Source organism: Nycticebus coucang, chromosome 13 (assembly GCF_027406575.1).
Source record: "Nycticebus coucang isolate mNycCou1 chromosome 13, mNycCou1.pri, whole genome shotgun sequence".
In the NCBI taxonomy this organism is placed as follows: Eukaryota; Metazoa; Chordata; class Mammalia; order Primates; family Lorisidae; genus Nycticebus; species Nycticebus coucang.
The window spans coordinates 91,049,028-91,075,152 of NC_069792.1; the positions used below are offsets into that span (position 1 = coordinate 91,049,028).

Consider the following 26,125-nt stretch of genomic DNA (forward strand, 5'->3'; position numbering starts at 1 on the left):
GTCTTAGTTTTCCTCTTCTGTAAAACAGCTAATAACACCACTTCATTAGGCTGGTTTAGGATTATTTTGACAGCTAATACGATAATGTATAAAAGATACTTAGAACATTGGGTAGAGCTCAAAGGTGACTTCATTCATTCCTCTTAACACCAAATTATGACTCCCCCTCAGTGGCAGTAATAATCTCTACCTGGCAGAATGGGTGTCAGGCTCAAATAAGGAGTATATGATGTCACAGTCAAGCAGGCAGGCTCTGTGACCAGATTGCCAAAGCCCCATCCTCAGAGCCATCCCTTACCAGCTGTGTGATCTCGGCAAATTACCTCTCTGACATTCAGTTTACTCATCTATAAAATAGGAACAATTATAAGTGAGAATTAAACATGAGGCCCTCAGCACACGGCAAGTGTGATAAATGTTAGTGACTATTATCATCATTATAGAGCATACACATAGTGACTGGCCCAGCACAGAGTTCACATTTGCTTCCTCCTGGCTCCCTTCTCACCTCCCCATGGCAACAGCACTTAGAGAATGTTCTGTGTACACTGAGTGCATAATAAATAGAATCACAGTGTCTTAGCATTAGGGAGGATTTTAGATCTCTCTAGACCGAGGGTTGGCAAACTATGGCCCTGGTCACAAATATCTCTTTGCCAGGAATTTTGCTTCTCCAAGCCAAACATTCCTCATTCCTTCAAGTCTCCCCGTGGTGACAAGGGTTTGAGGCCCACTTACCACCTATGGCAGAGACTGCCAGCTATTCACCAAAACTCGCTTGCCTCCTGGTCCTGGGCACATAGCTAGACTACATTTCCCAGACTCCCCTGCAGCTGGGTGTGACAAATGCCAGAGTTCTAGCCAAGGAATGAGAGTGGAAATGCTGCGTGACATTTTTGAGGCCACTTTTAAGAAGTATGCGTGCCTTCCCTAGGCTCTTTGCCCCGTCCTTCCATGTATGCAGACCTCAGCAAAGCAGGGCCTCAAAAGGTACAAGAGTCCCGCCCATAGAGAAAGTCACCCACTGAAATAGAAATACCTATTTGGGGCCTTACTTAATAAAGAAAAAAATATTTCTCATGTTTGAGCCATTAAACATTGTGGGAACCATTTGTTGCTGCAGCTATTATTACTATATTGTTAATTATTACACCATCCTACTCTTTTTAGTTTGTGTCTATTGAATTGAATTAAACCAAGTTTTATTAATTCACCCCAAAAAAGCTTCAACTGAATACCATGTGCCAGATCCTGTGGGTTCCAAATAAAATAACGATATAGCAATATCTGCTCTCAGAAATCTGCAAAATAGTAAGGGAGACAGAGGCATAAACAAAACAAAACAGTGAAATGTTTCAGATGCCTTAACCAAAGCCTGTACAAGGTAGAGTGGGGGCACAAACATGGCGACAGTCCATCCTACTGGGAACAGGGCTGGGCTGGAATGGGTTCTTAGAAGAGTGGGTCCTCCAGCTCAGAACAAAGGTTATACAATATCAAGTAGACGCTACAGGCTTTCAGGGCAGGGGCTGCAACCTGAGGAAAGTTGTGGAGGCCTGAAATGAGGATGGACAAGTGAGGGGGATGGACACACTTTCGACAGAAGCTGCCAGTGGAGGAGGGGAAAAGGGCTGGTAGAGGTGGGGTAGAGAAAGATGAAGCCCAGAGGAACATGGATTCTAAGTGTAAGATTATATGACTAGCTCTATAGAAAAACTGATCTGATCTGATGTAGTACCTTCCAGATGAGGCCCCTGACTTTTTCCTTTTTTATTTTTGAGGCAGAGTCTTTTTTTTTTTTTAATTGTTGGGGATTCATTGAGGATACAACAAGCCAGGTTACACTGATTGCACTTGTTAGGTAAAGTCCCTCTTGCAATCGTGTCTTGCCCCCAGAAGGTGTGGCACACACCGAGGCCCCACCCCGCTCCCTCCTTCCCTCCTGAGACAGTCTTACTCTGTTGCATCATAGCTCACAGCAACTTCAAACTCTTGGGCTCAAGCGATCCTCTTGCCTCAGCCTCCATGGGACTACAGGTGCCTGCCATAATGCCCAGCTAGGTTTTAGAGACTGGATCTTGCTCTTACTCAGGCTGGTCTCGAACTCCTGAGCTCAAGCAATCCACCTGCCTCCCAGAGTGCTAGGATGACAAGCGTGACGCACTGTGCCGGCCTTCACTTTCTAATTCCTTGACACAAAGGTCAATGTTGAGGATCAATTACCCAGTACTTCCAGGTTCGATCTCTGGCCTGTGCGTCAGTCTCACACAGCGTGTTTTCCTGCCTTTTCACTTATCCTGGGCTTCTCTGCTGCTTTTTATAAATTCACTCTCTCCACATTCACTCTATTGCCCTTAGAAATTCAGACATTTGATAACATTTATGAGAGACTTTGCCTGACAAATGCAATTAGTGTAACCTGGATCTTTGTACCCTCAATGAATCCCCAACAATAAAACAAAAGAAGAAAGGCTGCGCCACAACCTGCGACCGGCAATCAGTGCCCGCCTGGACCTCCGTAAGAGCTGTGCTGCGACCCGCTATTGGTGCCTGCCCAGACCTCTGGAAGAGCTGCGCCAGACCCGCAACCCACCATCGGCACCTGCCCAGACCCTGGTAGGAGCTGCACCGCGACCCATGACCCATGCCCACTGGGCCTCCGCACACCCTGACCAGGAACTCCGAGCCACACAACCCCATGTCCTCCCTCCTGTACCCTCCCTGCCTCCATACTGGCCCACTCATCTGGCCAGGGACTCTGGTAGCCGCATGCCCTCGGGAGCCCTCCCTGCCTCTGGGCGGAGCCCTTCTCCTGGCCAGAGACTGCTGGAGCCTTGGGCCCTCTGTGCCAAAGTTACTGGGTGCGAGGCAGTCCCAGAACCACATGCATCACCCCCTTCCCTGTTGCTGGATCCGGGTGTGTCACACTCCGGAGCTGCTCCCACAACCAGAACTCCCTGGCTGGGGCAGCCCCAGAAGAGCTACACAGGGTCACTCCCTACAAAGATCCAGCAACAATAGAGTGATCCCGCTGGGGTCCAATCTTCAAGAGACACCTCCCCAACTCTGAGGATGGCCAGAGGCAACAGTGAAAAACAATCATGAGGTGAAATCAACGGAAATACTCTGGCAATATGAATAATCAGAGTAGATTAACTCCCCCAAGGATCAATGGGGCAGAAACAGCACAAGATCCCATGAACAAACAAATAGCTGAGATGTCAGAAGTCGAATTCAGAATCTGGATAGCAACTAAGATCAAATTAGAATTCCAAGCAGTAACTGAAAAGATGTCTCAAGAATTCAACAAATCCAAAGATTTTGACACATTGAGACAAGAAGTTGCAGCCCTCAAAGATCTGAGAAACACAGTAGAATTCCTCAGTAACAGAATGGAGCTAGCAGAAGAAAGGATTTCTGACAATGAAGACAAAGCTTTCGAACGCCCCCAAACTCTCAAAGAGGAAAAGAAATGGAGGGCAAAAACAGATAACTCTCTCAGAGAGCTCTGGGATAATTTGAAGAAAACCAATATTTGTCTTATAGGGATCCCCGAAAGCGATGAAGTGGCTTCACAAGGCACAGAGTCCCTTCTCCATGACATTATGAAAGAGAATGTTCCAGACATGCCAAGAGATTCTGAAATTCAGATAGCAGACAGTTTCAGAACTCCAGCACAACTCAACCTGAATCAGACATCCCCCAGACACATCATAATCAATTTCACTAAAGTTAATATGAAGGAGAAAATTCTGAAAGCAGCCAGACAAAAGAAAACCATCACCTACAAGGGGAAGAATATTAGAATAACCGCAGATCTCTCTGCTGAAAACTTTCAAGCTAGAAAAGGATGGTCATCAACTTTTAATCTCCTAAAACAAAATAACTTTCAACCCAGGATCCTGTACCCAGTTAAACTGAGTTTCATTTATGACGGAGAAATTAAATACTTTAACGATATTCACATGTTGAAGAAATTTGCCATAACTAAACCAGCTCTCCAGAATATTCTCAGACCTATCCTCCATAATGACCAGCATAACCCTCCACCACAAAAGTAAACCCACCCAGAAAATTTTGATCAAATTCCAACTTCCACAGTCACAAAAGGATTAAAAATGTCCACCGAACTCTAGAAAGGCTTATCAATATTCTCAAATAATGTGAATGGTTTCAATTGTCCTCTAAAGAGGCACAGGTTGGCTGACTGGATACAAAAACTCAAGCCAGATATCTGCTGCATACCAGAATCTCATCTTACATTAAAAGACAAATATAGACTCAAGGTGAAGGGATGGTCACCTATACCCCAGGCAAATGGAAAGCAGAAAAAAGCAGGCGTTGTAATTCTATTTGCAGATGCAATAGCCTTTAAACCAACCAAAATAAGGAAGGATAAGGATGGACGCTTCATATTTGTTAAAGGTAATACTCAATATGATGAGATTTCAATTATTAATATTTATGCACCCAACCAGAATGCACTGCAATTTATAAGAGAAACTCTAACAGACATGAGCAACTTGATTTCCTTCAGTTCCATAGTAGTTGGAGATTTTAACACCCCTTTAGCAGTGCTGGATAGAACCTCCATAAAGAAGCTAAGCAAAGAAATTTTAGATTTAAACTAAACCACTCAACATCTGGACTTAACAGACATCTACAGAACATTTCATTCCAACAAAACTGAATACACATTCTTCTCATCAGCCCACGGAACATACTCCAAAATCAACCACATCCTGGGCCACAAATCTAACCTCAGCAAATTGAAAAAAATAGAAATTATTCCTTGCATCTTCTCAGACCATCATGGAATAAACGTTGAACTCAATAACAACAGGAATCTGCATACCCATACAAAAACATGGAAGCTAAATAACCTTAGGCTGAAGTATAGATGGGTTATAGACAATATTAAGAAGGAAATCACCAAATTTTTGGAACAAAACAACAATCGAGACACGAACCTCTGGGACACTGCAAAGGCAGTACTAAGAGGGAAATTTATAGCACTGCAAACCTTCCTCAAGAAAACGGAAAGAGAGGAAGTTAATAACTTATTGGGACATCTGAAGCAACTGGAGAAGGAAGAACATTCCAACCTCAAACACAGCAGAAGAAAAAAAATAACCAAATCAAAGCAGAATTAAATGAAATTGAAAACAAAAGAATTATACAACAGATCAATAAATCAAAAAGTTGGTTTTTTGAAAAGGTCAATAAAATGGATAAACCTTTGGCCAACCTAACCAGGAAAAAAAAAGAGTAAAATCTCTAATTTCATCAATCAGAAATGGTAAAGATGAAATAACAACAGACCCCTCAGAAATTCAAAAACTCCTTAATGAATATTACAAGAAACTTTACTCTTAGAAATATGAAAATCTGAAAGAAATCGACCAATACTTGGAAGTACACCACCTACCAAGATTTAGCCAGAACGAAGTGGAAATGTTGAACAGGCCTATATCAAGTTCTGAAATAGCATCAACTATACAAAATCTCCCTAAAAAGAAAAGCCCAGGACCAGATGGCTTTACGTCAGAATTCTACCAAACCTTTAAAGAAGAACTAGTACCTATATTACTAAATCTCTTCCAAAATACAGAAAAAGAAGGAATACCACCCAACACATTCTACAAAGCAACATCACCTTGATCCCTAAACCAGGGAAAGACCCAACAAGAAAAGAAAATTATAGACCAATATCACTAATGAATATTGATGCAAAAATACTCAATAAGATCCAAACAGAATCCAACAACACATCAAAAAAATTATACACCATGACCAAGTGGGATTTATCCCAGGGCCTCAAGGCTGTTTCAATATATGTAAATCTATAAATGTAATTCAGCACATAAACAAACTCAAAATTAAAGACCATATGATTCTCTCAATTGATGCAGAAAAGCTTTTGATAATATCCAGCATCCCTTCATGATCGGAACACTTACGAAAATTGGCATAGAAGGGACATTTCTTAAACTAATAGAGTCCATCTACAGCAAACCCACAGCCAATATCGTATTGAATGGAGTTAAATTGAAATCATTTCCACTTAGATCAGGAACCGGGCAAGGTTGCCCATTGTCTCCATTGCTCTTTAACATTGTAATGGAAGTTTTAGCCATTGCAATTAGGGAAGAAAAGGCGATCAAGGGTATCCACATAGGGTCAGAAGAGATCAAACTTTCACTCTTTGCAGATGTCATGATTGTATATCTGGAAAACCACTAGGGATTCTACTACAAAACTTTTAGAAGTGATCAAGGACTACAGCAATGTCTCAGGCTACAAAATCAACACCCATAAATCTGTAGCTTTATATATACCAACAATAACCAAGCCAAACAAACAGTCAAGGACTCTATTCCTTTCACAGTAGTGCCAAAGGAAGATGAAATATTTGGGAGTTTATCTAACAAAGGACGTGAAACATCTCTACAAAGAGAACTATGAAACTTTAAGAAAAGAAATAGCTGAAGATGTTAACAAATGGAAAAACATACCACGCTCATGGCTAGGAAGAATCAACATTGTTAAAATGTCTATACTACCCAAAGCAATATATAATTTTAATGCAATTCCTATTAAAGCTCCACTGTCATATTTTAAAGATCTTGAAGAAATAATACTTCGTTTTATAAGGGATCAGAAAAAACCTTGAATAGCCAAAACATTACTCAGAAATAAAAACAAAGCAGGAGGAATCACGCTACCAGACCTGAGACTGTACTATAAATCAATAGTGATCAAAACAGCATGGTACTGGCACAAAAACAGAGAAGTGGATGTCTGGAACAAAATAGAGAACCAAGAGATGAATCCAGCTACTTACTGTTATTTGATCTTTGACAAGCCAATTAAAAACATTCAGTGGGGAAAAGATTCCTTATTTAACAAATGGTGCTAGGTGAACTGGCTGGCGATCTGTAAAAGACTGAAACCGGACCCACACCATTCACCATTAACTAAGATAGACTCTCACTGGATAAAAGATTTAAACCTAAGACATGAAACTATAAAAATACTTGAAGAAAGTGCAGGGAAAACTCTTGAAGGAATCGGCCTGGGTGAATATTTTATGAGGAGGACTCCCCAGGCAGTTGAAGCAGTATCAAAAATACACTACTGGGACCTGATCAAATTAAAAAGCTTCTGCACAGCCAAGAACATAGTGAGTAAAGCAAGCAGACAGCCCTCAGAATGGGAGAAAATATTTGCAGGTTATACCTCCGATAAAGGTCTAATAACCAGAATCCACAGAGAACTCAAACGTAGTAACAAGAAAAGAACACGTGACCCCCATCTCAGGGTGGGCAAGGGACTTGAAGAGAAACTTCTCTAAAGAAGACGGATGCACAATCTACAAACACATGAAAAAAAGCTCATCATCCTTAATCATCAGAGAAATGCAAATCAAAACTACTTTGAGATATCACCTAACCCCAGTAAGAGTAGCCCACATAACAAAATCCCAAAACCAGAGATGTTGGCGTGCATGTGGAGAAAAGGGCACACTTCTACACTGCTGGTGGGAATGGACACTAATATGTTCCTTTTGGAAGGATGTTTGGAGAATACTTAGAGATCTAAAAATAGACCTGCCATTCGATCCTATAATTCCTTTACTAGGTTTATACCCAGAAGACCAAAAATCACAATATAACAAAGACATCTATACCAGAATGTTCATTACAGCCCAATTCATAATTGCCAAGTCATGGAAGAAACCCAAGTGCCCTTCAACCCACGAATGTGGTACATGTTTACCATGGAATATTATGCAGCCTTAAAGAAAGATGGAGACTTACCTCTTTCATGTTTACATGGATGGAGCTGGAATATATTCTTCTTTGCAAAGTATCTCAAGAATGGAAGTAAAAGTATCCAATGTACTCAGCCCTACTATGAAGCTAATTTATAGCTTTCATATGAAGGCTATAACCCAACTATAGCACAAGAATATGGGGAAAGGACCAAGGGAGGGGAAGGGAGGGGGAAGGTTAGAGTGGAGGGAGGATAATTGGTGGGGTCACACCTACAGTGCATCTTAGAATGGGTACAGGCGAAACCTTCTAAATGCAGAATATAAATGTCTATATACAATAACTAAGAAAATGCCACGAAGGCTACATTGAACAGTTTGATGAGATTATTTCAGATTGTATATGAAACCAGCACATTGTACCCCTTGATTGCACTAATGTACACAGCTATGTTCTAACAATAAAAAATAAAAATAAAAAATAAAAAATAAAAGTGATGGAGAAGAAAACTGAAAAAATAAAATAAAATGTATGGTACAGAGGGAAAAAAAAAAAGAAAGAAAGAAATTCAGACATTTCTCCAGCAATTTCTGCCCTTCCTCCTTCCCTCTCTCCCACAGATCAACATCTTGAAGGGGATTCACTCCACCCCTCAAGTAGGCCTGCTGACCAACCACCATTTGTTAATTCTAGGACCTCAACCAAGTGAATAGCCAGGTTGAAGCCTCAGTTTCTTTACAATTGCTTCTTTCTATGATTCTCAGTAAGAGAATCATAAGAAATAACAAGGATACAGCTGGAAAGAACCCCAATACCTATCTGCTTCACCACCACCACCACCCTCCCCGACACATACACAGTTTACACATGAGAAAACCAAGGCCCCCAGACGTTGAGCAAGCAGCTTGAAGTCACGGTTGACATTAAAGTTGGGTCCATTACCCGAATCTGTGAAAGCACAGTGAATCTGTCAAATCACAGTATCAGGTAATAGAACTAAATTGCCCTAACAGGTTAGGTCAGTTTGTAGCAATTATTCAAGTCCATATTTTCACCACTTTCTATGAAAATATATTTAACCTCAGTGTTAGATCAAAAAATGCAAATAAAAACACTTACCTTTAGCCTATCAGATATGTAAAAATCAACACAATTAAAAATGTCCCTGGGCTTGAAGAAGTATGCCCTCTCAAAAATCTGTTCTTAGAAATATAAATTAGTAAACCTTTCTGGAGGGCAGTTTGGTAATACGCACAACCCTTGAAAATGTGCCTACTCTTTGACCCAGCAATTCCACCTCTGGTAATTTGTCAAAACCAAATATTTGGACAAGTATGTATGTGCAAAAACTAGAAACAAGTTACATGTCCATCAAAAAGTAAGTGGCTAAGTTATGGCATGTCCAGGGCCATAAAAAATGATAATATATTACCTGTATTTATTCACATGGAAAGAGAGTCCCAATATATTAAGTAAAAAGAAAAAATAAGGTTATTAAAAACAATTGTAAGATGACATCATGGTTTGCAAAAACCACGTGCCTGTGGGTGTATCTGCAGCTAGACAAGAACAGATATCTCTCAGCGGCTAGATGATTCTGAGTGATCACTGTAACTTTTCCTGTTCTTTCTGAATTTTGTTTTAGGAGCATGTATTTTGCTCATATTTTGGGGAAAAAAAGAAATTGTACAGAAAGTAGATTGATGGTTGTGTGAGGCTGGGGGAAGGAATTAAGAGCAACAGGGAGTGACTGCTAGTGGTATGAATGGAGTTTCTTTTCTGGGGTGAGGAAAATGTAAAACTGACTGAAATGATGGTTGCACTAAAAACCACTGAATTCTGCAATTTAAATAGGTGAATTGTATGGTGAATTATATCTCAATAAAGCTGTTACAAAAATACAATTTAAAATTGATTAAACAAAGAAATTATAAAAGGCCTTGAGGTTAAAAAGAAAATCAGTAAATGTGAACTGAGCTGGAAAATGAGACAGTTGTATAATGTTCTCATATAGGACTATGGCTGTCCATTCTCTGTCTATACAGGCAAAACCCAGTCATCCAGAATTTCTGGAAACACTGTCCCGATCAGTCTCATTCTCCCAGCCGTGGAGGACTCTGGCCCATCCCAGCCTATCAGTCTGGCAGCCAAGTGCCCCCACTCTGCTAATGTGTTATCCACATGCCTCTACCATGTAGATAAGTCTCCAAGAGCACTCCACTTCCTAAGAGCTCTTGAGCAGGGCTGACTCAAACAGCAAGGCTTGGTGATTTTGCTCTTCCTTCAAAAGGCTCAGGGACCACCTTGAAGGCTCAGGATTTTTTAACAATTTAATCTTCACAGTGACATGCTGGGATTGGAACTGACACAGGCTGGGACCAATCAGCAGGTGATGAAAGGGACCAAGTGCATTCATTCATTCATAACAAGAGCACTAGGTGGTAGGCACAGAGACAGGTACCACACTTAGAAGGGTGGACAAAAAAGCACTGGCCCCAGGAAGCTCATGGACCAGCAGAAAGAAGACACAGATGTCAAGATCAGGGTGACAGACGTTCCAAGAGGGTAAGCACAGGGGGATGCTAAGAGCACCAAAGACGGCTCCAAATTCTATCTCAGGGACCAGTAATGGCAGGCTAATTGCCTTCATAATAAACACTAAAAATGGCTACAATCTATGCCAGGCGCTGAGCTACTAGGTTCTAAGGACAAAAGACACATTCTTGTTCTCAAGGGTTGACAGACTAACAGACTTGATATATAACATCTCCAAAGTCCTCCCAATTTCCTAAGATGATTGAAGTAGAACAGACCCAGCTTGCTGATGGTTTCGATGAACTGAGGGAGGGAGGGAAACCCATACATTCAGCATTCAACCATCCCCCCCACGGCCATTGCTTCCAGCCTGGTCCAAGCACCTTGCTCCATCGCTGGTATTAAGTGACAACTTCCCAAACATCTCGCTGCTTCTTTTTTCTCCTCTTTCAACTCTTTCTCTGTATAGAGAGACAGTAGGATCCTGGCTGGAAAAAACAAACAAACAAACAAAAAAGCTAAGCTGTGCTCAAAACTCCAACAGCTTTCTTTCTCATTTAGGGCAGAAGCTAAAGTCTCAAAATATCCAGCCAGGTTGTGCCCTCACCCCCACCCCATCACTCTTTTCCCTTATCAGTGACTCTCCTGTCACTCACTCCACTCCAGCCACACTGGCCTTCTTCAGGTTCCTTTAATGTGCCACACATGCAGGGCCTTTGCACTGACTAGGCCCCCCTACCCCAGGGCCGTTGCACTGGCTAGGCCCCTTGCCCAGGACTCATGTTACCACAGATTGCCACATACCCACTCTCCTGGCTCCTTTGGGTCTTTGCCCAATGACACCTTCTCAGGGAGAGCTTCCCTGAACACCCCAGCTAACAGTGCACAGCACCACCACACCCCCATGCTCCCAGCCTCCCTTCCCAATGATTTTTCTCCAAAAGCAATATTCATCATATCATATACCATCCATTTATGTTCTTTTGCTAGCTGTCTCCCCCATTCGAATGTAAGGCTCCTGAGGACAGGGACTTTTCTCTGTTATGTTTGCGGCTGTTGCCCAGCTTCTAGAATAATGCTGGCAGGATACAGAAACATAAATAAATACGTGTGGAGTATGTGTAGCTGCAACAGCCTGAACATAGATGCATGGAGAGTCATCACTGTATTTATTCCCATAAAGCGCAGGCCCTTTCAACTGTGGCTGTGTCTTTCTGCCTCTGATTATTGGGTTTTATAAGCACTGATAAGCCCTTCCCCAGAGTCCCATGCATGAATGTGGTTAAGTGCAGAATGATTCTTATTCAGGATCTCTCAGGTGCCATGTACTTGGCCTTAAAATTCTCATTTTAATCTCCACCACTCTGCCGTGAGTGTCAAAAGTAGAAAGAAAGAAAAGTGAGGAAACTGAGACTCAGAGAAGGAAAGTTGCCCCAAGGTCACCAAGCAAGAAACAAACTCAGATTCCTCACAAGACTCTGAGCCAGGTCTATGTGATGCCTGGGCTTATACTCTCTCTACCACACCACACTGTCTCCTAGACATAGTCCACTCCATGCACTGCACAGGGAGACCAACAAAGAGGTTAGAGACACAGGAGGTACAGCTGAACCCCATCAGAGGCATTTTTCTAAAATACAAGCCCACAGATCTCATCTTCCTGGCAGCAGCATTAAGGCCAACCTCTTTCTCAATCTAGTCCCTGCCCACTTCTCCTGGCCCCCAGCTCCCACCCCTCCCTCATCCCACCACATCAGCCCCTTCTCGGATCCCTAGCACACCCCAGCCAAAGTGACTGTCCTATCACCCTATCAAAGTGACTGTGCAGTCTCTACACTCAGCTCCAAAGCAGCCCTTGATCCTTATCTCCCTGGTGACTCAAAGGCCATCATCCCTGAGAACACTTTGGAGATCCACCTTTTCAGCAGCCTGAGTCACTTCACTTCTTGAGGAACTGTCCCCTCCGTGTCCATCTCACCCTCTAGACTGAGGGGATTTACTTCTAATTTCTAGCTCCTAGTATAATACCATGGATGGTCTCAGTATGTGCCACTGAAGGCATGTCTAGAATATAGCACTGGAAGGCATATGCATGCCAGAGACAGCGGAATCGATGCCTTGGGGCTATCTATAGTCAGACACATGTGACCATCTTCTGGGTCAGTGTTCAGGCGAGATGCCAAACCATCATCATCGTCGTCATCACTACATTAGTCTGCAAGGGCTGTCATAACAAATTGGGTCTCTCGGTTCTGGAGGCTAGAGTCCCCAAACCAAGGTATCAACAAGGCCGTGCTCTCTTTGACACTCAGGGGTTGGCAGCAGTGCTTGGTGTTCCTCGGCTGGCAGGCTGCATCACTGCAGTCACGTGGGCCATCTTCTCCCTGTGTGTATCTGACCCTGGGGACAAATTTCCTTTTTATAAGGACACCAGTTACACTGGATCAGGGCTCACCCTAATGACCTCATTTTTAGCTTGATTACCTCTACAGAGAGCTTATTTCTAATAAGGTCACAATCTGAGGTTCTGGGGGTTAAGTTTTCAAGACATCTTTTTTGGGGGACACAGCTGAACCCTAACAATCATCATTGTTGCCACCACCATCAGGACAGCTAACATTTCCATTCTTCCTAGTTCGTCTGAGCCAAGTGCCACCCGGATCCCTAGCACACCCCAGCCAAAGTGACTGTCCTATCACTGTCCTATCACCCTATCAAAGTGACTGTGCAGTCTCTTCACTCAGCTCCAAAGCAGGTGTGTCTTCCCCATGTGTCACCTCAAGTAGTTCTCACCACAACCCTAAGAGTCTTATTCTCTCCCTTTGACAGGTAATAAAACTGAGGCTCAAAGAGGTTTAGAGCTGCCCAACATCACCAAGCAAAAAAAAAAAACAAGTGAGGACTCTCACCTAAGTCCAGGATCTGAAACCTTAGCAACTGTCCACACCTCAGAAGAAGCTTTCTTTCTGAGGACATGACTGCCCTCTGCAGACTCGGTTTCAGGCCCACGTGACTGCCATCTGCAAATGTTTAGCACGGTTACATTCGTCAAGCTTCAAGCTGGAAGTTTAAAATATCATAGCTGAACTCATCTTACCCCAACCAACTCTCAACTTGTTCCAGGATGGGAACACCCCACACATACACATGTTCCATCCATTAAGCTTCTCTGGGAACAATGAGTTTTGACGAGTGAAGCATGTATACTTCACTGATGAATGCAAACAACAATTCATGCAAATTCCTGAGTCCACTGTTCTCTATCATAGCTGCTGGGAGGGGGGCTCCACCCTTTCTCAGGAGGGTACATCACAGAACCTGGGCAATCTGCCCTAGTAGGTTACTTCTGGTCACTCAGGAAATTATAGGGTGACCAACGGAGAGACTGCTGGGCTGGAAGTCAGGAGGCCTGGACCTCTGTCTTGGTTTCTGTGTCCCCTTCCACAAGAACCACCCTGATGCGCTCCAAGACCCCACTCCTTTTGGTCCTCACAGACAACTCGACCGAGTCTCTCAAATTTAACAAAAAAGGAATAATTCATTCAGCAGACATGAATGAAGCATCTGGTCTACCACAGGGTGGGCACTTTACTAAATAGATACTTAGGACATACAGGGAGAAATAAGGCAACTTTGGAGGGCGGGGGAGGGAAACAACATGTGTGTGTGTGTGTGTGTGTGTGTGTGTGTGTGTGTGTAAGCAGGCACTTTAATGTATTTTCTCACTCACCCATCAGTCAGGCGATTCATCTTACTTTCCTAGCTGAAGAAATGGAGGTTCCGTGACTTAGGTGATACATCCAGGGCACTCAGCAAGTAGGCAGAGGGCTAAGGCTGACTGCCTCCTTTCCTCCTCACCTGGCCACCCGGACACAGGGGGAAGACACAAGACTGAAGCTTGTCAAACAGGAAGCTGACACAATCTGAAGTGTTACAGAGAGTCTCCCGCAGCAGCTCAGGGAAAGGACTAAGGGGAGGGCAGTGATGTTGGAGAGGGTTCGACCACTCAGGGGACACCACACAGACGGGACTGTGGGGACAGACAGAAGAAGCTGGACCGGAGATGCTAAGATAGCTGCATTCAGAATTGGGAGAAGAGCAAAAAAGAAAGGCCGTGAGTGATAGGCACAGAGAAATTCTTCTCTCTTCTCTGATCCAGGAAGCAGGGACACCAGGAAAGCCAGGCCACAGCTCCGCTTCCTGTTCCCCTTCAACAGGAACCAAAGTGCTGCAACCGCGGGAGGAGAGGACAAGAAAGAAGAGTGGACACAGAGAGAGAACCAGGAGGCTGAGGAGACCACAGTATGTTGAGCCATAGACATAACTCAGCCTTGCCAACAAGCTGTAAAGCTCAATGTCATGGCTATCCCTCCTCCTCAGGCCACTCATCCAGTCGACCCCCAGACAATCCTGTGTCTCTCCATCTTCCCTCCTAAACTCCTACAAGACCATCCCACAAGATCTTCCGGCTTCTTTCCTTGCTCTCACCCACCTAATCCATTCAGTCCGATGTAGCCAGAATCATCCTTCCAAAGGGCAAGTATAACATTGCTCCTCTGGCTTAAACCTTCAATGGTTCCTCAGTGGCTTCAAGATAAAGTCCAAGCTTCAGAATGTGCCTCTAACCTCAATACATCCCACCTCAAACATTAGGTTCCAACCATATTGAGTCACTCACAGTTCCCAGCACATACTGTACTATTCCCACCACTCACAGTTACAGCCTAGGTTCCCTTCCCTTCCTTTCATCCTTCCTTTCCTTCCATTCTTTACTGGCTAATTCCTATTCATCAAGCTTCAGCTCAAGAATCACGCCCTGTAACAAGTCTTCTCTGACCCTTCCAGCAAGGCGGGTCCAGGAACCTCTTCATAAGTACCCCATAATACATTATATTCCTGTAAGACAACACAGCACACTGACTCATAATTATCTGTGCTCTCATTCACAAGACACTCCAGGATAGCAGAGATGTGCAAGTGTACAACACAACAGCTGGAACACAGTAGGCACTTAATTAAGAGAGAGAAAGAGAGGGTAAAAGAAAGAGGAGGAGGAAGAGAAGGAGGAAAGCAGAGAAGGGGAAAAGGAAGGGGAGAGAAGGAGAGAAAGAGAGTGGGAGAAAGATGGAGGAAGGGACAATAAACATCAGGGGTACTCAAAGAGGAAAATCATAGCAACAGGAAGATCAAGCAAGGCTTTTCAGGGAAGGTGCATCTGGGCCATGCTTTAAAGAATAGGCTGAATTTTTGGTAGATGGAGAAGGTAGGGAAAAGGCATTTCAGATGTAAGAAACAGCAAGACCATAAAGGTATAAAAATATACGTTTTGGTGAAATATTTCAAACAAGGTGGTGAGGTAAAGCACAGGGTGAGAGAGAATCTTTTAGATGCCACATAAGGTATCCTTCCCATTGAACATTAATTTTTTGTTTTTGTTTTTCTTTTCTTTTTTTTGGCCAGAGCTGGGTTTGAACCCACCACCTCTGGCATATGGGGCCAGCGCCCTACTCCTTTGAGCCACAGGTGCCACCCTGAACATTAATTATTTTTTAGCTACAAAAAAATTAACAGAAAACCCAACTCAGAATAGTCTTAAGGTAGGGTATTCAGTGTCCCTTACTTCTGTTTTTCTGCTCTGACACCGTCAACGTGCTCCCCAAGCTAGGACCTCATGGTCCCAAGATGGCTGTCACAGTACCAGGTATCACATGCCAACCCTACTATGTCCCACAACAGAAGAGAGGCTACTTCTTCCTAAACATCTCATTTTAAAAATGGAAAAAAGTCTTTCCCCACTCCAAGACAATTTCCCTTCCTATTTCACTGGCCAGGGCCGTGTCACTTGCCCGTGCCTAAACTAATCACTGCCAAGGGGAACAGGACCACAGTGATTCACCCGTAGGGTGGGACAGACCTCCCTAAAGCCCCTGGAAGGTGGACTTCTAAAGGTCAATGTTCTGCCTCCAAAAAAGAAGGTATGTTGGGTAAGCAACCAACGGAGTCTGCCACACCTTGTCACTCACTCGCCTCCACAGTACACTGCTCAACAGAATGCAATCTGCAAATATCCCACATCTCCACCCTGCTGTTGTTCTATTTTAGGGCGGAGGAAGTAACTGTCCTAGGAGAGGAAACTTGCTAATGGCTATTATGGGAAGGTCTATAAACGACACCATAGTTTGCTTTTCTAGATCAGGAGTTCTGTGACAGTAGGGCCATAGGAAATAGCAGGGATGACTGCATTCCAGGAAGAAACCCCAAATGCCATTTTGTTTTAACTGAGAGTTTTTACCTTTCTTCTTGAACAAATGTTTTCCTAAGACCTCTCCAAAAATAACCAGTGCGTTACCTCCACAAGGACTTTGATTCAAAGAGCCTTGAATACCCTTCCCTTTTCTTGGCACTTGTGAGTAGGTTCAGACAGCACCTCTTCCACAAAGCCTTCTCTGCCCACTCTGCTGGGAGGACTCTTTCCCCTCCCTGCACACTGGGTAACTCTCCCATGGTGTTAACTAACATTAGTCCAAAATTATTCACAATTATACACCTTTTCTTTCAACTCAGCTGCAAGGTATGTAAGGACTTTGATTCTTCATCTTCAAACCCTAAGTGTTTGGCACATAGCCGGATATGCAAGAAAAGTTTGTGCAATGAAAATGCTTAAAATTGAATTAGCTCTTTCATGCTTCCTCTTCTACTGCTCATGCAAATGAGAACTCTTATCTCATTTTGGAACCCACTCACTTTTGTTTAGTACTAATTATGTGCCAGGAACTGGCGTAGTCACTTTCCTTATATATTGCTTTGACACCCTTAAAAAAAAAAAAACTTATCAGATTTTTCACAATTTATAGAAAAGGAAACTGAAGCTCAGGGAGGCTAAGAGAAAGGCTAAGGACAGACTCATCTACATGAGGAATTAGGGGATGGAATTCAAATTCAATTTAGAGGTAGTGCTGGATCATGGTCAAGAGTATGGGAATTGGACACAGATCACCTCACTTAAAATCTTGCCACTTATTAGCTATATGACCTTGAGGAAGTTAATTAGGTTCTGTGTATCTCAGGCTCTTCATGTTTCATGGGGTTATTGTGAGAAGCAAATGAGACCATAGAGGAAAACTGATTAGAACAGTGTTGACGTGTATTAATGAGCAACAAATATTAGCTATCGTTATTGATTCCAAGTCCACTGGTTTTCCCATGGCATCATGACAAATGCTCCTACCCTCTACCCACCAAATCACCTTAGGCAAGAAAGAATGATCTGGCCAAAGGGCAGCCCACTAGAGAGAGCATGAGAACCACTGTCCAGAAGAACAGCTGCAGAGAAGGATGGGTCAAAGGTCATGAAGGCAACGAAATGCTTAAATTCCATCCCAGCATAGCTCAGCCCTCATTTACAGAGCCTTAGGGGAACCTCTAGGGGAAAGGACATTAAATGAGACAGCAGCCAGCTCAGCTCCCTAAAGCCCAACTCTGACCACACCAAAGAACAGCCCCTTACCTTAAACAAGCTTTAAGAACCTGGCATGCTTGGACAGCGCCTGTGGCTCAGTCGGTAAGGCGCCAGCCCCATATACCGAGGGTGGCAGGTTCAAACCCGCCCCGGCTGAACTGCAACCAAAAAATAGCTGGGCATTGTGGCGGGTGCCTGTAGTCCCAGCTACTCGGGAGGCTGAGGCAAGAGAATCGCTTAAGCCCAGGAGTTGGAGGTTGCTGTGAGCTGTGTGATGCCACGGCACTCTACTGAGGGCCATAAAGTGAGACTCTGTCTCTACAAAAAAAAAAAAAAAAAGAACCTGGCATGCCTATAGCCCTTCCTCTGAAAGCCCAGTACCCACAGCAGCCGTGAGGCAAGGCAGAGTCGTTAAAGAGATACCCACTGGGAGATACATTCCATGGTCCCGGAAACCAAGAAAGACCTTCTTCTCTCTGAAGCTCCTCCCACCACCCCATATTTTTTATCTTCCTGTAACCTGGTGAGGAGGGTGAGTCAGGACAGGAGCTGCCATCCCCTTATGGAGGTGAGGAACAGGAGCTTCAAAGAAGAGAACTGGCTGCTATTTAAAATCACGTAACTAGTTAGCATCAATCCCTGACTAGAACTCAGTACTTCAGAGTTCCAATTCAGGGCTATTTTTCCTATCTTACTATGTCTCCTGCATCAGTATTTGTCTTCTAGCATATAAATTTCCTTTCTTCCTCCTTCTTTTCTTCCAGAACACCTTTTGTCTTCTCTGTCCTAGCCACAGTGCTAGGGCCTAGCAGCGAGGGCTTCCTAAGTTAAACAAGGCTCTTGGGCCCACCCACCTGGTACCTGCAGCAGGTGAGCACACAGGATGTGCTCAGGAACCTCAGGAAGTGCTTGCCAATCCGCAGCCAATCTCTTCATTACTAATGTTCTGTTACGGATCCCAATTCTCTTTCCCCAAAATGGCAATTCTTACACTTTTATAAAAGTTCTTTCTCTTCCTGGTTGGAGAAGAAGACTGAATATATTAAACTAGCTGGCTCTAATTTGATGTCTACCAGGATGACAGGAGAGCTAAGACCCCTTTTATAAAGACAGGCCCCAAATGGGTCAAAGTCTCCTCTAAAAAGAGGGCCTGAACTATTCCTCCCCTCAGTCCAGAGAAAAGGCTAAAAAGTTTATTCTGCCTCAGAACATAAGTAAGGGGAAAAGGTTCCCATGCAAACATTAAAACTCCGAGGTGTGGGCACAGCACCTATAGATCTAGTGTTAAACTCTTGGGCCCAGACACTCCCACAGAAACTTGTCTGGGACCTAGGAAACACACAGGTCTTCTGCTGGAGCATAAAACTACTCAGCAGAGACATCCCTTCTATCCAAGATAGGTCGGACTCCCGTGGAACATGAGCCACCAGGCCCAAAAGCCAGAAGAGACAACAAGTGGGAGAACTGGCTCCTCTAGAATGAACATGACAGAGTAACTGGGGGCAAAACGTCAATATGTTTAAAACAAAGATATAAAATATGGAAGACAGACCCTAATGAAAGAACAAGACCCAAGGATAAAAGGCCAGGTACATTTGAAAGAGAATCAAGAATTTCTAGAAGTCAAATGTACAGTCATTAATATTAAAAACTTAATGATGAAAAAATTCAACAAATGTGGTTAACACAGTTGAGCAACTTAAGCCAATAAACCCGACTCAGGCTCCCTGCTGGGTGCCTGCTATTTTGCTGAGCACCCTACTCATCAAAAGTGGACAAGAATAACAGAGTCCCACTTCCCACCCTCCAACCCCACTCCAGATGCTTCACCTCACAGGTGACACAGTCGTGGAGCAAACACATTTCCCTGCAAGACAGAAGTAATGACAGTTGCCTTCTATGGAATCCAGTTCCTTCTCCACTTTCCAACCTCAGAAGGGCTTTCTCTTGCAGCCATCTATGGAATCCCTGCCCATAATGGTGTGCTTCTCTCCCTCTCGAAGGTGCTTTGCCTACATTATCTAAGTCAGTGTATTCAGTGCAGAACATAAGGCAGGCAGGCTTTGAAGTAGATCCCAGAATCTTCCAGTTCCCATCTACTGACCATTCTTCTGAGTCACCCTGCAACTATCAAGGTCGTAGAAGTCAGGGGAGAACAACTGTAAAGAAATGCCTAAGCACCATTTTTACATTTCTACTTGAAAGGATATTTAGATATGAAACTACAATGAAACAGGCACACTGTATCGTCACTTACCAGGCAGTTTTGTAAAGGCAGAAGCCTTGACTAAAACTCCAGGATCAGCTTTGAAGAGGGAAATGCAAACATCCCCCAGAAGCTGAGACTGGGCGTTGTCTTGCCGCCCTCTTTCCTGTTCTGCCCACAGATCATCCTCAGCCGGCTCACTTCTGCTTAACTCCCCAAGGGCGGGGGAAGTAAGTACTGACCAGCACTTCTCTTCATCCCGAACCAGACTCCAGCTGGGATTCCCCCCTCCACGCCCACCCTTAGAAGGACATACTGGCTTACTTTTCTGTTTTTCTAACTCCGTGCACCTTCACACTTCCTGACTTTGGGCAGTGGAGGAAAAGGAAACGACAAAAATATTACAAGGCAAGTTTAGTTTGTGGCATTTCCAAGAGATGGGACAGAAGGGGCTGTCAGGGGAACCCTAGGCAGCAAACAACCTCTATCTCCTTGTAACCTAGCATGCTGGTGGCCAAGAGAGGAGCCCCATTTTGGACAGGAGCCCATTTGCTCTAAGCAAATGAGAAGACTTAAGAAATCTGGTCTTAATTACCCCCCCACAGCAATGTGGCTACACAGCCCATCCTGGTTTGCTTCTCTCCCTTTTGAAGATGGAGCCACCCCACCACATGCCACCAGTGGGCCAGGCCCACCAGCTGTTCCTTCCCATAAAGATTCAGCCAGATCTGCCCTGATCAAACCACACACCCTCTCCTGACCTCTCTGGGGCCAATGGCATACTTTGGGAACAGGGCTGGCTGAAGTTAGTTGATACGAGCGGTGGCTTTGGAAGCAAGGTTTTTAGTTATACTAAAAGACAGAGCAGGCTTTAAAAGGGAGGACCAACTTCATTCCCTGCCCATCCCTGCTTGGGAGAGGATGTGAGGGTAGGTGAGCTGGTAGAAGATTTTTGTGGCTTAGTGATTTTAATTTATTCATGAGGCAAGGTAAGAAGAATTAGTGTCCCTGGGTGGAAAATAAACAATTAGGTCTCCAACCTGAAGACTACACAGTGAAATGAATCCTCAACTCCGGCTCTTTACCGAGAGCATGGCAGAGGAGAGCGTTAATGAAGAAATAACCATGAAGTCACAACTGGACACCAAGGAAGAAATGGAGGAAGGAGACCATGACTCAAGGTGTGCAGGTGGCACCCGGACGCTAGAGAGAGAAAGGAAACAGTCTCCCCCAGCACGTCAAGAAGGATGCGGCCTTGCTGATACCTTGATTTTAGTCCACTGAGGCCCAGTTTAGACATCTGAGCTCCACAATTTTGAGACAGTAAATTCATACTGTGTAGGTCACTAAGTTTGTGGTGACTTGTCACAGCAATAATAAGAAATGAATACATGATCGTTTTACTAATCCTAATATAATTTTTATTTACATGCCTGTCACCCCCACTAACAAGGATAGCTAACATTTGCTGAGCTTAGTTACTACAAGCACTTACTACGTGGTGGGGCCCATTCCAAGTGTTTCACCACATGGACCCTATTAAATAAATTGGATGCTATGAGGAAGGTAAACATGGGGACATGAGAGTAGGGGAGGGCATTCGGGGCATCTTAGAGGAAATGCATTTGAAAAGCTGTGCAGGAGTTGGCTTGGGAGAGGAAGAGCAGGGGAAGAACAGAGGCGGACACGTAGGGAAGTGAAATGGCAGGACGGCGAGCGCTCCAGCAGCTCCCTGGTAGGCTAGCAATAAGTCTTTTGTCTCATGTCCACAGTCACATGCAATCCTGCCTGTCTGAAATCTTCACTGGATGCCTCCTAGACACCTCAAATTTAGCAGAGCTGATACCCAACTAGACTTTCTCCATGAAGATAGCCTTCCCTATCTCCCAAAGCCACACCACTATGCACCCAGCTCCTGAGGCCACAGCCACAGGAATCCCCCTGGAGTCCTTCCTCCTGCCTCCCCCTTCCATGTAATCTATCACTGAATCTCATCAATTCTATCTCCAAGATCTAAGAAGGATCTACCCACTTCTCTCTACTTCCACTGCTACCAGCTTGGTCTAAGCCAGTGGTTCTCAACCTTCCTAATGCCGGGGCCCTTTAATACAATTCCCATGGGTCGTGACCCACAGGTTGAGAACCCCTGGTCTAAGCCATCATCAACTTTCATTCTAAGTGGCTTCCTGGCTTCCCCACTTTGCCCTCTGTGATCCACTCTCCTTAAAGTAGTCAAACCAATCTCTTAAAAAAGTCAATCAGATCTCACTCCTGAGCTTAAACTCACCAATGCTTCCCTTTGTACTTGGTGAGGGAATCTCCCCAGCATGGCTTAGAAGCAGCTATGTGATCTGGGCCCTGCCTCCCTCTAACACCTCACCTTGTGCCATTCTCCCCATTGCTCCCTTACCGCCCCCCACCCCCATTTCCCTCACTCCCTCCCTGGAACAGATCAAGCTCTTCTGTGCATAGTCAACTTTGCACATTCCTATCCCTCTAACTGGAATGTTGTCCCCTGCAACCTCTCTGCCTAGCCAGTTCCTTCTTCACTTTCCAACCTCAGAAGGGCTTTCTCTTGCAAAACTAACCAACCCTGCACCTCCACCTTCCACCTTGCTCTGTGGTTTGCTTCCTAGATAATAAAGATGCCACAATCTTTCATTTGTTGGGAGTTAATTGCTTCTTCCTTGTTTCCTATCTCCTCCAGAGGAATGCAAGTGCCAGAAGGGCAGGGCCAGGACCATCTTGTTCAACACTGTATCATGGGGACTTCACACCAGGCAATGGAGCAGGTGTTCAATATGTGGTTGCTGAATTGATTAATTCAAAGAGAAAGTGTGAGGCTGATATTGAAAGATGAGGCTTGAAATATAAGGCCATAAAGAACAGGGTCCTATTCATCTTTGTATGACTGGCACCTCCCACAGGACAGCCACCTAGCAAATGTTTTACCGGATGCAGGAAAGACTGACTCAATTCCAGATGAATCTGAGAAGTACTGTCTCTTCTGGGCAAGGCTCCCAACAGAGTTCCCTCTCTTACTTAGGAAGAGGAGAGATAACATATCTAATGTTCATAGTAGGCGCTCAATAAATGGGCTCACTGTCACCATTGCTTATGTGCAGATCACTTGTGGAATCTCCTAGGAAAGACTTCTTCTCAAACCCATGCCAGATACAGTGGCGAGGTAATAGGGATGGAAAGTGAGACTGGAGCAGCAGGATCCAGTCACATGTAACTGAGACCTTGTTAAGGAAAAGGCAGGAGCACCGTCCCAGGTAACATGAGTTTTCTTCTGAGTGCTGTGCAGAGACGCCAGGTGGGAGGTGAGTCCTCACGAGGTAGGGCTCAATTTGAATGCGCGCATTCATCTTCCGGCCTGCAAAGCTTGCACTGCTCTGAAAATCTGGCTCGCTGTGACTGGTAAGGACTCGGGAGGTGTCGAGAATTTCAATTTCCTTCACCAAATGGCAAGCTTGCAGAAAGTCCTTTCTCTGCAACATTATCACATACTAAAAATGAAAAACCAGCCATTCAGAGCTCTTATGAGAAAAATAGATGGGCTGCTTAGCTCACAAGAAACAGGAGGGCTGAAAATCGCATCTAGAGAACATCATTCGGTACATTATGTGCTAAGATACTGCCCTTTTTGGGACTTGGGAGTTTCTACTTTTCATAAAAGAATGGGACGGAGAAAAGTAATTCTCCATATAATAAGCCACCCATTTTATACTTCAAACCCATTTGGTAGCTGAATCTTCAAATCCATTTGGTGGCTGAACAGTAGGAGTTAGGTGATTTTTTTTTTAACTATCTCAAAATATGCAGTTTGAGAAAACTGCATATCTCAAAAATAGCAGCAATAACATAAGACTGAAGAGAAGCACTAAAGCAGCAAAGGACATAATGCAAAGGCATGTTTCGGAATCTGTTTCCTGGCTAACACATTATAATCTAATACAGGGAAAGGAGCATGGGGCAGAGAGTTTAAAGACTTGAAAACTACTCCTGGCCCTGCCACCCACTGGCCATGTGACCTTGGGCAAGTCAGGTCCAGCTCTCTGGGTCTCATCTGTACAAGAAAAGGGCTGAAACAATCTTTTTCCAAGATCTTTTTCTTCCTAAACTGTCGATTGGGTGTTTCAAGAAAACCTGCCATCTTCTCAAAGCTATCCAGGCTCCAACTAGGACTCTCCCCCACTTCCACACCCACCCTTGGAAGGACATACTTGCAACAGAAAGGAATAGAGGTTGCAATAGTGGTAAAAACTGGCCTAAGAACTGAATTACGTTTTACAATCCCAAAACATCAGTCAGCAATCCAGGTCCTGCTGTCATCGTGGAGTCAATCATACCAAGATAACCTCACTGAGCCGATAGGGAGAAAAGGTGGGAGAAAGTTCTGGTTCTTTCTGATTAGTCTAGGTAAAGCCGAGGTCATATTAAGGACGGTCTGGAGTTGGCTATTTGTCCCCTTGCGCTAGTGGAAAACAAATATTAGAGCAAACCGCTGTGAAAATACCCAAGATGAACTCTCCCGAGATGTATTAAATCGCAGAAAACTGGACACCGGCAAGTTTCTTTTTTCTTTTAAACTTCATGTCGCTTTCAGAAAAATGCAGCAGGTCCCAAAATGGTACAAGTGGAAAACACAAGCCAGGACTTCCCTGATCTTCCCGTGAGCAAGCACCGAGCCCCAAGAGGGATTTTACCCCCTTTCCTTTCGTTTCTTTTGCTTTAAGCAAGTGGCCCGGGGCCTGCCAGGCAGCGCGGGTCCAGGCCGGGGGCCGCGGGGAACTTTCCTCCGCCGCGCCACAGAGACAATGCCGCGGCCGGAGCCCGCGCTCAGTGCCGGGAGGGCGCCCCATCCGCGGGGCCGGGCGGCCGGGCGCGCGGTCCCAGGCCCCCTCCGGGAGGGGCGCGCAGAGCCACCCAGGGCGGCCCCCACCCGGCCCCATCTCGGCGTCTCGGCAGAGCAGAGGCCGCCAGGCGCGTCGCCCCGGCCCCTCCCCAGAGCTGGGAGCGCGGAGACCCCCGGGGCGGCTTCGTCCAGCCCCGCACCATCCCCGGACCCCGGGCCGGCGCCCTCCCCGTGAGAGGGGCACCCCACTGGGAAGGGAGCCGAGAGCCCGCCCGGCGCCCCGTCCCGGCGTCTCTCCGCGCGGGGGCTCGGGCAGGGGGCGCCGACGACCGCGGGCGGCCCCGCCCGGCCCTGCCGAGCCCGACCGGGCTCCCCGCAACTCACCGGGACCGGGCGGGCCGCTGGGCATTACTCCATCGCGGGCCCGGCGCAGATGCCCGCGCCCCGGCTCCCCTCGGCCGGGCGCTCGCGGCTCTCGGGTCGGGAGGCGAAGTGCGGCCCGGCACGGCCGGCTGGGCGGGCGGCGCGGGCCGGGGGCTGCCCGAGCGCGGAGTGCTCGCCCGCGGCGGCGGCCAGGCCAGGCGAGGCGCGGGAGCCGAGCGCGGCGCAGGAAGGGGCGGGCGACCATGTGCCGGGGGAGGAGGCCGCGGCGACGCGAGCGGCTCGCACGATCCCGCTCGGCGGCGGAGGGCGCGGGTTTCAGGAAATCCAAACACTTCGACAGGAAATCGGAATCCTGACTAAGCATTCCCGGCCCCGCTCCGCGCCGGGGGGCTCCCGCCCGCGCTTAACCCTTGGGCCGCCGGCAGACAGGCGGGGGCGCGGCTGGCCCGACACTGGCGCGGGGACAGGCCGGGTCCCTGACATCGGCCACGGTCGCGTGTCCCTCGCCTTTCGCCCGGCTCGCGGGCCTTTCTGCTCTTCGCCCAGTGGTGGAAGGGGTGGGATTTACCCACAGGAGATCTTGGACATAGAAGGTGCCTTTCTAAGACCCTGACGGCGGGAAAGGACTTGGCTGCAGAAGACAGACTTAACAGTCCCTGGCCGGTTCCCCTATTCACCTGGCTGCCCCGGTTCACCACTTCCTCTCTGCTAATTTCCTCGCTTTTTGTTCCCGGGGGACAGGATCTTTCTGGACAGAATAGTATAGTAATAGTACCAACTAAAGTCTCTGTCCCGGGTTGGAACATGGCTTTTGCCTTTTTTTTCTACCATGTAAACTTGAGTAAGTCACTTAACTTCTCTGAGCCTCAGTTTCCTCTAACATGAAATGGGTGTTAATTCCGCCC

The 26,125-nt window shown here is 45.7% G+C and overlaps 1 protein-coding gene across 1 annotated transcript in view; it reads right to left on the reverse strand.

The window, feature by feature from the left end:
- The window catches only part of ASAP1 (ArfGAP with SH3 domain, ankyrin repeat and PH domain 1), a 356,486-nt gene extending 331,032 nt beyond the window's left edge, over positions 1–25,454 (reverse strand). Inside the window, exon 1 of the mRNA XM_053558755.1 lies at positions 25,221–25,454. The gene's annotated coding sequence lies outside the window, so the exon portion shown is untranslated. The remainder of the gene's footprint in view (positions 1–25,220) is intronic.
- Between the last annotated feature and the right edge of the window lie 671 nt (positions 25,455–26,125).